The sequence below is a fragment of the Gossypium arboreum genome, chromosome 7 (genome assembly GCF_025698485.1).
Source record: "Gossypium arboreum isolate Shixiya-1 chromosome 7, ASM2569848v2, whole genome shotgun sequence".
Classification (NCBI taxonomy): domain Eukaryota; kingdom Viridiplantae; phylum Streptophyta; class Magnoliopsida; order Malvales; family Malvaceae; genus Gossypium; species Gossypium arboreum.
In genome coordinates this window covers 16,108,071-16,122,950 of record NC_069076.1, presented here as the reverse complement: position 1 = coordinate 16,122,950, position 14,880 = coordinate 16,108,071, and positions in this window count along the sequence as shown.

Genomic DNA, 14,880 nt, shown 5'->3' with positions numbered 1-14,880 from the left:
CACTTGAATATTAAATTAATAAAATACTATTAAGATAAGTATTAAATTAAATTTAATATTAAACTATTAAAATAATATTATTGTTGAAATAATTAATCTAAAATCCAATTCTCTGGTAGAGTCCCAGTAGTAGTGTAACTCTTCCATTGCTCAACCACCGACGATCAACTATCGCCAGCCATTGAGACGCCGTCATCGCAGCCACCGGTATCGCCGTGTTCAATGATGTAGTGCGACACCATTACGGCACCCTGAGCCAGTTGGACTGCTGTCGGTTCAGTCCGAGTTCGGTCCGAGTTAGTGACGACCCAACCGATCCGGTCTAGCCACCGATTTGACCAATTTTTGGGTCTTGGTCTCGGTTTTGGGTTTCCAGGCCTAATTTACGATCTCAGGTCTAATTTTCAAGTTTAATGCCCATTAGGCCAAATGCCTGACTTGAAAATTAACTTCCAAAAATTATCATATTAATTTTAATTGATTTGGTTAATTTAATTTTACTTGATTAAAATTAATTTTTCCAAAAATCACTTAGATTTTCCAAATTAATTTTTAAAGAAAATTCTTTAATCAATTTCTCTACTTGAACAATTCTTACGACGACCTAATTTAATTTCATATCAAATAAATCGACTCAATTAAATTATTCCCAAACTTGTAGAATTTTCTTCTAATTCAAATGCAGTCCGATTGAGTTTTTGTTGAGTTAGCAGAGGGACCAATCGGACTATAATAGGGTTTAAGAGTTTAAGGCCTGACGAGCTGGGATGGCCAATAGGTCTGGCTAGTTGGGATCGTTGTCGAAAGTAAAAAGTTGGAGTAACGAAAGGGTAATTATACTAAAGTTAGGAAGTCAACTTATTATCTTTTTCACAAGACCATTCATGTGCACACAACTCTTTCTTACTTCTACTACGACTAGGGTATCCTATGAACATCAAACACCTAGTACCTATAATTAAGCTCTTTTAATTGAAAATTTCATATTCTTTAAATGACAAAAAAACTCTCTCAAATCTCTTTGTCATTACTCATTTCTCTTATTGTCAAGTTTCTATGAAAACAAGAGCTCAGAACTTAGCTCTTAGGAATTAAGGTAAGACTCTGTTTGTTTAGAACTTTTCAAAAGGTTCACAATAAAAAGGACTAGGTTCACCAAAAGACTAGCATGTGCAAACCTAGTTTCATTTGTGTTTATGTATGAGTTTTAATGTGCTATTATTGACTTGTGATGTTTGTGACATTGCAAAACCTAACAGAACCGTCTACAAGCAAATACAAAAGAAAGGCAAAATTTGTTTAAAGCTTTCAACAAATTGGTGAGTGTTCAAGGATCACCATATGCATGTGTGAACAATAGTGTTAACCAGGAGCTTAGGGTTTTATCCTAAGTTTCGAGAGTAAGTCTATTATGATTATATATGAGTTTTTACGAAAAATGATATGCGAGCTCTATTTTGTGAGCTAATTATGAAAAGTGTTTTGCGAGCTACTCATGACTTGCAAGCTTTATGTTTTAGTAATTGTTTTGACACTATAATCTTCTGAAACTGTTGGATATAATGGCATACCATAGGATTGTGAGTACTCACCATTGTGTTTTGGCCAAGAGGCCTTGGGGTAGGTTAGGAGGAATAAGGCAATGTCGAGCTAAGCTCTATTCAATGGGATATATTGGTGTGTTTGGAACGTGCTTAGTTTTATGCTACACTTATGGGACATGTTATAACTCTTTGAGTCAAAGTGAGAATCTATAAGGATATCCACTTATCTAACAAAAAAGAACATGTGAATAAGCTTGTGTTTTCTAAAATATTGTTTTTTACAGTTTTAAAGCTAACTGACAATGAGTAACTGCTTACTAGACTTCACTTAAGTATGGCGAACCTTGTTTGCAGTTCAATGACCTTGCCAAAGCTTTTTTTTAACTTATGTTTTGTGCATGCTATATGGTTTTTCCTTAGTGTATATTCACTAAGTTCGTAAGAGCTCACACACTCCTTTCCAAATATTGCAAATAGTTATATTGCATAGTATGTAGTGACGAGGTGAGTGATCCAGGCAAAGCACTTGAAAGATGGTACAAGTGAACTTTAGACATAAAGGCAATATGTGATTTTGCTTGGGCTTAGAGATATATTTCTATCTGTTGATTTCACCGATTGTTCTAAAACTTAGTTTTTCTTTAAAAAAATTTCTTTATATTTTTATTTGTGAACCGATAAAATTAATTATAAACACACCTGGATTTTAAGTATATGAATATTGTCCAAGATTGATTGACATTTTCTTAGTTTACAAGTTCATGCCTAAGCATTTAAATTTCTAACAGTGTGCTCACCAAAACCAAAATTGGTAATAATCAAATTGGCTAACTTATATAAAGTTCGCTAAAGTTGATAACAAGGTTGTCGAATTGTGCTAAGTGTGAACCCTAACAATTGATGAACTATTACCTGTTACTTGTGAACCTTTAATAATTTCTTATTCGTGGTTTAGGAGAGACCTTGCAAGACATGTTCGCAGAATCTAAACACATAGGGGTCATTCGTGAAGACCTACCCTGTTTAAGGAAACTTACCTTATGAAAGAATTAGAACGCGTGAGCTAAGAAAAGGTGTGAACCCCAATGTCAGATAGTTGAACTATTTTATTCTGTGAGGTACATTGCTTTTCAAAACTTAGGGTTTGCATGTTCTTAATTCCTTTCGTCAAATATTTATGTCTTTAGGGAAAGAGTAGTTAAGTTCTTGCAAGCGTTGTAAGTTTACATGTTACTACCGCTGCGTACCATGACGCAAGTGATGTGAGTTTGTGAGCTTATGTTTCCTTAAATCTAAACATGTTTTCTGTGGTGTGATGGAAATTCAGTGGTTGTTCGGTCAAAGAGTCACTTAGGTGGCTAATGTGGCATTCCATAGTTTGTGTCCAGCAATCGGACCAGGTATGGGGTGTTACAATTACATTTTGACCTGTTCACGTGCAAATTTTTCACTTTAAATATATATTTTATTTACACGATTTTACTCTGAACGTTCACATGTTTGGAGCCAGACAATAGTCCAGTTGAAAGTGGAGTTGTGCTTATAAGGAATAATTCACCCTATAAGATAACTGGTATTGGTACCATTTAGATCAAGGTGTACAATAGGATTATCATAACACTGTCAGATGTCAAACATGTGCCTGCTTTGAAGAAGAATCTCATCTTCTTAGGTATTTTAAATTCGAATGGTTGTAAGATTGTCACCAAGTCAAACAGCATTAAGGTACTCGTGGAGCACTCATTTGATGAGAGGTCAGAAAATCAGCAGTTTATATGTTCTGAAAGGATCAACTATAACCGATACAGTAGCAATTTCCTTAACGATTATGGAGCCAGAGCCAAAGTCAGACGGTGACGTCACGACAACATGATGAATAGAGGGGACGTTGCGATGAGGAAACTTGGGATATCATGATGACGCGATGAATTCCAACAATTTCAGAGTTGGTGTTAATCTGGATGTGGCATATGCGACTCGATCACATGAGTGAATGATTGTTTTAGACAAAAGAGGTCCTCTTCTAGGAGCAGGAATTGGAAAGTTAGATTTCTACGAACATTCTGTTTATGGGAAGCAGACTCGAGTTTGTTTTAGTTCTTCAGAGCACAGGATGAAGGGTACCCTTGACTACATTAACTCCGATTTATAGGGCCCAACTAAAGTCAGTTTCAAAGGGGCAACAGATATCTCCTGACCTTTATTGATGATCACTCTAGGAAGGTTTAGGTTTATTTTTAAAAGCAAGATTTATGTTTTCAAGACCTTTAAACAGTGGAAGACCTTATAGGAAAAGCAAACTGGTAAATCATTGAAAATGTTAAGAATGGAAAAGCAAATAGTTCAATGACTATTGCAAGCGAGAAAGAATTGATCGACACCACACAGTTGTAGGTACTCCGTAGCAGAATGACATCGTAAAAAGGATAAATAAAACTCTACTTGAGAGATAACGATGCTTGCTTTTTAACGCAGGTTTAGGAAATGAGGAGTTTTGGGAATAAGCCATCAACCTAACAAGCTATTTGGTGAATCAGTCTCCACATTGAACATTGGATAGAAAGGTTCCTAAAGAGATATGGTTGAATAATCCTCTGAATTACTCTAACCTTAGAGTATTCGACTGTCTTGCTTATGCACGAGTTAGTTAGGGAAGGCTTGAACCAAGGGCTGTGTAAGATGTATATTTTTGGTTTTTTCTGTCGGCATTAAAGGTTCAAAGTTTTGGTGCCGAGAAACAAATAAAAATACCATTAGTAAAGATGTTACTTTTGACGAAATTACGATACTTCACCCCAAGAATGAGTCATATGTTCTTGACAACACAACAGAATGACTCGAGCAAGGTAGAGCAAGAGCTAAAGTTAGGCGGTGACATCACAGCGACATGACCAACGGTGTCGCAATAACAAGATGAATAAAGGGGACATCACGACGAGGAAGTTCGGGACGTTGCGATGTCGTGACAAAATTGTGACTTACATGAGACTAATTTTTCTATAGGATATTAAGAGGTTACTGAAGCCACCCCAGATCAGTTAGTGACTCTAGCTGAACTAAAAATTATAAATTAGCTTGTGACAGACAAACACGAGATTTTAAACCACCACAGAAGTTCTGTCATGGAAATCTAGTGGCATATGCTCAAAATGTTGCTGAGAGCATTGATTCAGTCGATCCTTCAAATTACTCTGAAACGGTTTAGGCTCCTAGTTCCAGCAAGTGGCTTGTGGTGATGGAAGAGAAGATGGAGTCATTGTAAAGGAATAGGACTTGGCAGCTTGTGAGACCACCCACCAGAAAGAAAATTGTCGGATACAAGTGGATGTTCAAAGAAAATGAAGGATCGGCTCCAGGTGACTAGATATAAGGCGAGGTTGGTCTCAAGGGTTATAGTCAAGTGGAGGAAGTTTATTTTTAGGATGTTTTCTCTCCTATTGTGAAACATACGTCCATCTAGGCATTATTAACCCTTATTGCATGATACACCCTTGAATTAGGGCAATTAGGTGTGAAAATTGCATTCCTTCATGGTGACCTAGAGGAGGGTATTTATATTCAAAAACCTAAAGGCTTCGGGATTAAAGGTAAGGAAAATCATTTTTTCCTTCTACAAAAACCATTGTACGACCTGAAGTAGTCTTCTTGGCAGTGGTATAAGAAGTTTGATTCCTTTATGTTATTGATACGTGATTTTCCCGATAAGTTTTAAATATTTAGAATTGACCGTTCTTGAAAGCTAACTAATATCATGATGAAGGCAGGCGCACCTATCGAACAGTAGTATAGTTTATAGCAAGACCGGATGTCGAATCCAAAGGAACTAAAAGTACTAGTATTAACTTTCTTTTTATTATCTAGCCTAAAAATAAAGGGGTTTGTTTATATAACTAATTAACTAAACTAAGAACGCACAAAAAGAGAATTGGGGAATTACGTTTAGGAAAACTGAATGATTTAGACAACACCCAAGGAAGAATCCATCTAGACTTCACCTGTTATTTGACTCTGAATCAGACGATTTATTCATTTGACTTGATCAGTAGAACTCCCTAAGTTATATTATTATCTCTTTCGAGACTAACACCGGCTAACCTTAGGTTGATTAATTGAAATCTCTTTCTAATTAAAACCTCGTAGTGTTGCATTAACTCGATCTATGGATCCCCTTATTAGGTTTGACCCTAATCTGGTAAGTTTATGTCACCCTATATCTAAGCGTGCATGCAACTCCACTTAATTATGAATGATCTACTCTTACACAGGGACTTTTGCCCCTTTGAATAAGCACATCAATACTTGAATCAATATCTTGGAATATTAAAGCAAGAATTAAGACATATAATTCAGAACAAGTCAAATATTTATATTACAATTCAGATAATAATAACAAGATCCGTCTTAGGTTTCATCCCCCTTAGGTATTTAGAGGGTTTAGTTCTTATGTATAAAAGAAAACATCTCAAAAGAATAAATATAACAAAACATAAAGAAAACCCAAAAACTCTTGAAGGAAATTGAAGGGAGATCTTCAGTCTTGGAGAGGAATCCCGCTTCTGAGATGGATCAATCACTTTCTTCGAGTAATTCCTTGCTTCCTACTCTGCGTACCCCCTTGAGTTCCTCCTCTAGGGTGTTTAAATAGGTTTTAGAATGCCTCCAAGCCCTCAAAAGTGGCATTTTCTGAATAAAACTAAACTTGGGCTCGAGAGGGACACGCCTGTGTGCGATTGCTTCAAGCAATGGTCAAGGTTGTTAAATAGGCACGGGCGTGTGGTCTACCCGTGTGAGGAACTCTGGCCGTGTTGATTTCCCATGTTGGCCCATTTTCTCCGATTTTGGCCCATTTCTCGCTCTTTTTACTCTCCTAAGCTTACCTAAGTATAAAACATGAAATTAAAGGATTAAGAGCATCGAATTCACCAAATCTAAGGGGAAATCACCCAAAAACGTGCTAAGCATGGGATAAAAATATGTATAAATTATGGTTTATCAAATACCCCCACACTTAATCATTTGCTTGTCCTCAAGCAAAACCCTCAATTCGCAATCAAAATAAAATTTTCTCAACTTATAATTCCTATCGGTAATATCTCAAAATAATCCATAAGTAATCATACATTGAGAATTCAAATAGAAGAAAATCAAAGTTTCAAACATTCCAAGTTGAGCATTTTAGTACGAAAACATAGGTGCCTCCCCTAATTTAAGTAATTAGCTTTGATTCAAAATACCACAGAGTTTAACATGCTCACTAAAGATTCACTCAAATCACTCGAGGTTTTAAGGACAATAAGTTAAGCACTCAATAGTTAATTGAAAAGTTATTACCATAGGCTTGCGTGAAAATCAAATCTCCACGGCTATAAATTGCTTGGATTTGGTTAGGGGGTGTGGTCATAAGCTAAAAAAGAAGGTTAGAGTTGAGACTGAATTGAAAAATTACCTAACTAGAAAAATATTACAATTGGTAATTTACATTCCTAATTGAGCTTTTCTTCATGGAATATTGAATTAAATACTTAAGCTCAAAAACAAAGAATTACTATTAATAAGTATGTATGTATGTTTTTTTTTAAGAATAAGTCAAATAATATAGGCTAACTAAAAATAAAACATAACTAAGCAATTTATTCAAATCAAATCTCGACAAAAATAGGAATTAAATTAATTGAGGGGATTTCGACAATAAGGGTTATGGTTAGTAATGAGGTTAAAATCAATGAATGGCTTGTTAGGCTCAAGGGGATTCACTAAGGGTTAATTATGAAGGTAGGCTTTTATGTAGTGAATGGGTTAAACCTAAGTGCCTTCATCATCTTGACATATCAAATCAATGGTGTGGCCTTGACATGCATAATTGATGCAAGTTCTAGAATAACAAATCAATATTGACGCACTTATAGCAATAATAGAAGTGAGCATGAAAGAAATAATATATGCTTTAAAGGTTCAAGATCTCACAAAAATTATGGCTTTTTGATGTTAAACATGTGAATTCTAACTCAAGGTAATACCTAAACTTGGGGAAACAACCTAAAAATTTTTAATTCTCAAAAATCCACTTATCATGCTTGATTCTCTAATTTCTTAAAGTTTAAATAATCAATGCATAAATGCCTATGTTTTAATCCAAGACATATCAATAGAAATCTTAAATTAATCAAAATTCATGCTAATAGTGATATGAGTGAATTACATGAGAATAAGACAAAATTCATGGATTTTTCTGATAAAGATATAAATACCCCATACTTAAGATGTACATTGTCCTTAATGTATAAAGATATATGTATGAAAAATATAAATATAAGATCATAAGATAGGGAGAAAAGTGAAATGTGACAGCCCAAAATTGACCCTAGTCGGAATGTGGTTTCGGGACCACAAAACCGAGGCATAAAAATAATTTAAAATTTATTTTGATGCCTATGATATGTGTTAAATTGTGTGTGACATTTTTGATGATTTGATTTGGTGTTATAAATGTGAATTTCACTAGATAGGGCCTAGTAGTAAACTTTGAAAGTATGATGGGAAGATGTGGGATGACTAGTTGATCATGCATGCAAAAATAAGGGATTTGCATGTCAAATTTCCCCAAAAGAAGCATAGTGGCCGGCCAAGGTAGGTGTTGATGGGCAAGGGAAACATGTTTCCAACATGTTTGGTTAGTGAGTTATGTATGAAGAAATAAAATAAGAATTAGCATTAAAGAAATGAACAAAAAAAAAGATGAGCATGGATGCCCCCCCCATTGCCGTGCAACTAAGAAAGAAAACAAAAAAAATTTGTTCATCCTTGTTCTCTCCTTTTTGGCCGAAAATACTAAGAGGAAGAAGAGATTTTTGCTTCATTTTCTTTGTTTAGAAGAGATCTAGAAGGAAATTTGGCTAAACTTGCATCAAGAGTAAGGTATGTATGAGGTTGTGTTATGAGTTTCATGCATGTTTTAGTTGCTAACTTGATGTTCATGTTAGCCATGGTTCAAATCCTTGTTATGCCATGGGAATGGTATTTGGCCAAAGTTGTTATTGTGTTAAAGCCATTGCATTCTAAATGTGAAGCTTGCTAATGATGCATGCAATTGGATTGTCTACTCTTGAAATTTCTTTGTAGCCATCTTGAGTAAGACATTGAGTTTTATTTTTGTTTAACCATGATTGAAGTTGAAAGGGGCATGATTGTGATGTATTCGGCCATGATGCATTCATGAGCATGGTTCATGCTTCTTGCATGTTAGTTAAAATTTGTGTTTTGGATGGCTATGGACACCTTGAAATTCGGCCTTGCACCTATATGTGTATATATATTGCACATGATATTTTGATTATGAAGAAAGTGATAAATATGTTGTTTAAAGAAGAAATTTGTTGAAGAATGTTGTGAAATTTGCATGTACAATCGGCCTAGTACACATATGATGTGAAAATCTTGCAATTTATTGTTGATTTTGTACAAGTATGACTAAGTATAATCGGCCACATGAGGGGAATTATTCTGCATGCATTCGATTAGAGGCAAGCTTAATGATGCCTATTCTTGACTTAGGTAATCGACTACCTTGTTGTGAGCTAAGGCCGAATTTGTGCGTAATTAAAGAAAATTGACTAAAGTGCTTAGTTATGTGATGTTGAGTCAATGATATGTGTATTCGGCCAAGGCTAGCAAGTGAGACTTTAATGAATTGAATTTGTTTGAATTAGCTTAAGAGCTTAGAGGGCCACAATTGGATAAGGGGAAGGAAAAAGTGATCGATTAGCCGTCGAAGCCGTTCGACAACATCCGAGGTAAGTCCTCAAGAAATGACTCTACTCGAATTATGTGAAATGAAATATGGATGTGTAATGATTATTGATATATGTGTGTATGAGTATTTGAATGATACCCGGGCTAAGTCCCGAAGGCGATTATGCTAGTGATATGTTTGAGCCTTAGTAACGAAAATGAAACATGGATGTGTAATGATTATCGATGTATGTGTGCATGAACAATTGAATGACATCCGGCTAAGTCCCAAGACATTTATGCTAATAATTATATCCGGTTAAGACCAAGGCCATTGTGCTAGTGACCACATCCGGCTAAGACCAAGGCATTCGTGCAAGTTGTTAAATCCGGGCTAATACCAAGGCATTTGTGCAAGTCGTTCTATCCGGGCTAAGACCCGAAGGCATTCGTGCATGTGGTTATATCCGGTTGTATTCCAAAGAAGCTTGGGCTGAAGGTGAGCGTTGGTTACTGTAATAAATTTAATTAGTACGCTCGAAAAGCCCAAAGGAAAAGGTATGTTTATATGTGCATTGGAAAAGTCGATATGTTTGAGTAACATTCGTTCAATCGACTAACGAATTTTCAGCTATTGAATTGGTTGATATCTTGTGAAAGTATACAATGATGAAGTGTGAAGTAAGTATGATTATGTGAATGTGTATTAATGAAATGATTCATTTGGCTATGTGAATGTAATGCTTTAGTTAAAGCTGATTTTATTGCTTGAGACTTACTAAGCATAAAAATGCTTACTCCGTTGCTTTGGCTCTCTGTTTTATAGATTTTGCTCGTTAGCGATCGGATTCGGGATCATTAAAGTCGAAGTCATCTACACTATCAAAGCCTCCATTTTGGGTATAATTTTGGTTGAACTTTGAAATGGCATGTATAGGACTACCCTATTGTAGAAGGTCATGTACCTTTCGGTTTTATGTAAGCTTGAATAGCCATACGAAAATGGCTTAGATACGTTTTTAGTATGATTCTATAATCGTTTGTATGATGATCATTATAGGGTATGGAATGGTCTTGAAAAGATTAGCCATTGGAATGGTTAATCATGATCACACTTGTGCTTTGTATGCAAAAAGGGCCAATTGAATCGTGGAAATCATGAAATAGGTAAAGGTTACCTTGAAAACAGATGCTGGCAGCAGCAGTGGTGTGGTTTTGAAAAATCACCAAAATTTTTAGGAATGGTATTAAATAGTGAATAAGTTATGTAAATTAACCTTGATGAGTCTACTTTCATATGGAACAAACGAAACGGTCATAGGAGTTACTTGTTAAGAGATATTAAAGTTATTGTGAGACAGGGCCAGAACGGTTTCTGGGTCCCCTGTCGCGACTTTAAAAATTTGCTATAAATTATCCAAAAAGAATTAGAAGTCATGCCTTATATGTGCAGATTCTATTTTGAGTCTAGTTTCATTAGAAACAAACGGTACCAGTATTAAAGCCCTGTACAGAGAGATATTCAAGTTGTAATGCGCGAAGGTCAGAGCAGTCGATCCCTGTAACATGGGTGACTTTAACTAATAAACTGTACCAATTGGCCTGACCAAAAATTCTAGAAATAAATCCATGGAAGGATATATGAGTCTAAATTCAGGGAAAATTTACGGAATCAGTTTCCGAGTTTTGAAACTCGAGATATGATTTTTAAGGCGACAGTGACGCAGTTTTCCAGCCTGTCTGGAAATGCCAAATTGGTCGGTACTTTAAGAGGATTTAGCTCGTCAACCCCTCGCGTCCGACACCGGCGATGGTCTCGGGCTCGGGGTGTTACATGAAACTTCCTGAATATGGATGAAATCCTTGAATTGGAGTTATGAAAAGTAATCGGCAAAGGCAAGGGCGAGAATGGAGGAAGATACTCCGGTGGTGGTAGAGGTTGTGTAATCCACAAGTACTGCGCCAAAAGAATATTATAACTAGTTGTAGCTATGGTCATGGTCGAGTAGGGCATGGCAGTCGTGGAGGACCTTTTCCAGTGGAGTTGCAATTTCCTAAGTAATAGTGAGTTTTTGAGCTCTTTATAATCTGCGATAAAATCAATAATTCTTTAGGAAATAAAAGGAAGCATGATTACTTATAATGTAATTTTGAGAATATAAAATTACTTAATTGGAATAGTAAAACTTAAAGATAAAGTAAATATAGCTTTAAATAAAAATAAAATGAAAAGTTAGTTAAAAATAAATAAAAATAAAAATAAAAGTCTTAAAAATTATTATCGCCAGATGGTTCACGAGGTGGGGGTGGCGATGTGATGTGAAGATGCTGACAAATCTGATGTAGTGTGGCATCAATGTGATCAAAACGCTAAAAACATTGCTGCTCAAATCGAGTGAGGAGTGCAGAGATGTCAGAAAGTGAAGTCGCAGCATGAACTGGACAATGGGTCCTCGTAAGGTGGAGGGACATCATCAGTAATGTCCTCTGGGTCCTCCTGCTCGGCTGACTGGATGAGGCAGTACTGAGGAGGGTTAGTTCCATGTCGTCTCTCGATCATCCTCATGTGTAGCATACTCAAGATGGCTTTTGGGGACATCTGACCGATGAGGGTGGGAGAGGATGATTGCGCTACTGTGTTGAAGAGCCCGAGTGCCTTGCCAAGTGAGTCATGTAAGGGCCAATGGAAATGACTCCCTTCCTATGCCACTCCGTCTGATGGCGAATGGCGAGAGGGATGAAATAGGTAAGGTCGAAGACGTGCCCATGCACCATACTCCATAAAAAGTAAGCGGCGTGAGTGTTAACGATTTCGGTGCTCTCTCGTCGCCCTGTTAAAGTGTAGGCCAAGATGGCGTGTAAGTATCTCAGGGATGGGGCAAGGGTTGATGCCTTAGAGCGGCTAGGGTTGTATTTGGCTAAGGCAGGGACTAGTGCATTCCAGCACTTTGAGAGAGAGTAGTGGATGTGGCGATAGAGGGTGTCAAAGTCGGGGTCATCTATGCATTCCTCCGTATATAGTCCGAGTGCGATACTGAACTCTGGCATGCTTAACTGATGAACTAAACCACCGAGATAGAACTGGACCGTTCTAGGATCATCGAACTCTGTCATCATGGTTTGGAGGTGGAAGGTCGAACAGAGTTCCAAGGTAAGCTCAAGATATGTAAGTTCCACAATCTCGAAAAAGAGCCCCCATGGGTCAGTGGTTAGAAGAGCTCAGACCGCGTCAGCCAGTTGAATTTGTTCAAGTGCGGCCCAGTCAATGCATCGGCCCATACTTAGGGGTCAGGCCCAGAGTATCTGAAAAAGTTCCTCCTAGTTTCCTGGTGGGAATTGAAAGAATGGGTGTCTTATTTTTGAGGTAGGAATCGAGGAAGACGTTGCTCATTTTCTCTTCTTCGAGGTAGGGACGGCGGTTTTCTTACCACATGCATTTAACATTTTATACCTACAAGAAGAATAATATTGTAATAAATGGATAAGAGAACATATATTTGACAAGTTCGAAAAGGAATTAGCCATGAATTAAACTAACAGATTCAACCAAAACTACTTCAACCAAAAATAATCAACTCAATGATAGAATTTATATGGCAAATAGCATGGTAATAGCATCAGTATGAGCATGGTAATAGCATGGGGCGTTCCTAATTTCTTGATTCAGCATGAAATAGATGATAACTATCCTAAGATTGACAAAATAATTAGTAGAAAAATGAAAATAATATGAGAAAAATGAGAAAAATATGTATCAAAAGTAAGTAAAATAGAAGAGAAAACCGTCAATGGAGGACCGATGGCTGGAGTAGCGACGGTGTGCCTAAAAGGGTACTGTTTAGGCCAACCACTGGTGTGGGGGTGGGCCGTGTGGTGCGTCAGTAGAGGGGAAAAAGAAGGGAAATGAAGAAAGGAGGAGAAAAGAAAATGAAAAGATGAGGAAGGGGTAGGATAAAGAAAAGAGGAAGAAAAGGTAGGAGAAAGAGAAAAGGAAGAAGAAAGGAGAGTTGAAGGATGGCTGGTCACATGGGAGTGGCAGGGAGGGTGTGTGAAAGGATTTTGGCAGCTAGGGTTAGCGATTTGTGGAAGGGGATGATGAATAGTGGGGGGTTTATATAAATTTTGGGACACATGGCCGTGGGGCACACCCGTGTGCCCTTATTTTAGCCCGTGTGTATCCCAATTTTCAAATTTGGGCACGTGTAAAATTCAGCCCATGCCAGTGGCCATTGGGCGTGTTGGTACACACAGCCGTGTCGCACGGCCGTGTTCTGCTTTGTTCGCTTCTCTCACGCCCGTGTAGCTATGCGCATGCTCGTGTTAGTTTGACAGTTTCGACCACAGAAGTGGGACACGAGCGTGTCACATGCTTGTGTCAATTTCTCAGTTTCAACCACGGCTTGTAGGCACGGGTTTGTCGCATGCCCGTGTTGATTTGGCAGGCTTGCCTACGACCATGTCGCACGGTCGTGGTAATGTATCAGATCCCATGTTGGGGAAAAATTTTGCTCTGCACAGTCGTGTCTCCTTTCGTGGTGCGAGCATGGGCTAAGGCACGCCCGTGTGCCTGGCCGTGTGGATGTGACAAACCTTTGTTCAGGTACTCAGTTAGTGATTTAGAGGTTAAAAACTAAAATTTAAAGAAGTCAACGCTGTTAGTGCTCGGGTTGCCTCCTGAGAAGCGCTTATTTAGAGTCTAAGCTTGACTTACCTCTCTTTTGCATGGTCATGATGGTGTGAGGAGTTTACACTCCTCATTCCTGCTATCTTTCTCATTAAAATAAGGTTTTAGACGGGTACTATTTACCTTAAAAGTGCTGAATTTGGGATGAATTACCTCGACTATACCGAATGGGAAAATGCTAAGTACTGTAAGAGGAATTACTCCATTAGGTTCAGAATTGCTCGTCATGGCATGGTTTTGGTTTATCGAGTGTTCTCAATTTTTGTGTCCACCATTCATCTAGTTCCTCGATCTGTAGTCTTTGTTCTTCATAGATGAGTTCTTTGTTGTTACTTGAACATTGCTCATTTATGCTCTTCGAACGTGTTTCCTGCAAAGAAGGTTGTACCACATTATCAGTATTAGTACCACATGATTAGTATTAGTAGTATGATTTACATAATCACCCTCAACTTTCAATGTGTTACTCAAATTATGAGCTTGAAGAGTGATTGTTTCATCACCCACACGAAGTGTGAGTTCACCTGTACCAACATCAATAATAGTTCTAGCAGTTGCCAAGAAGGGCCTTCCTAAAATTAAAGGCGCGTCACTATGCTGTTCTATGTCTAGAATACAAAATGAATTGGGAATATAAATTTGTCAATTTTAACTAGTACATCTTCAATAATACCCCTAGTAAATCTAATTGTTTTATCTGCCAATCTAATACTCATCCTAGTTTGTTTGGGTTTCCCAAGACCTAGTTGTTTAAACATTTTATAGGGCATGACATTTATACTAGCCCCTAAATCGTCCAATGCATTATTAACATTTAAGCTACCAATTAAACAAGGAATCATAAAACTCCCTATATCTTTCAATTTGTTCATCAGCTTATTCTGTAGAATGGATGAGCAAACCGCATTCAACTCTACATGCGAC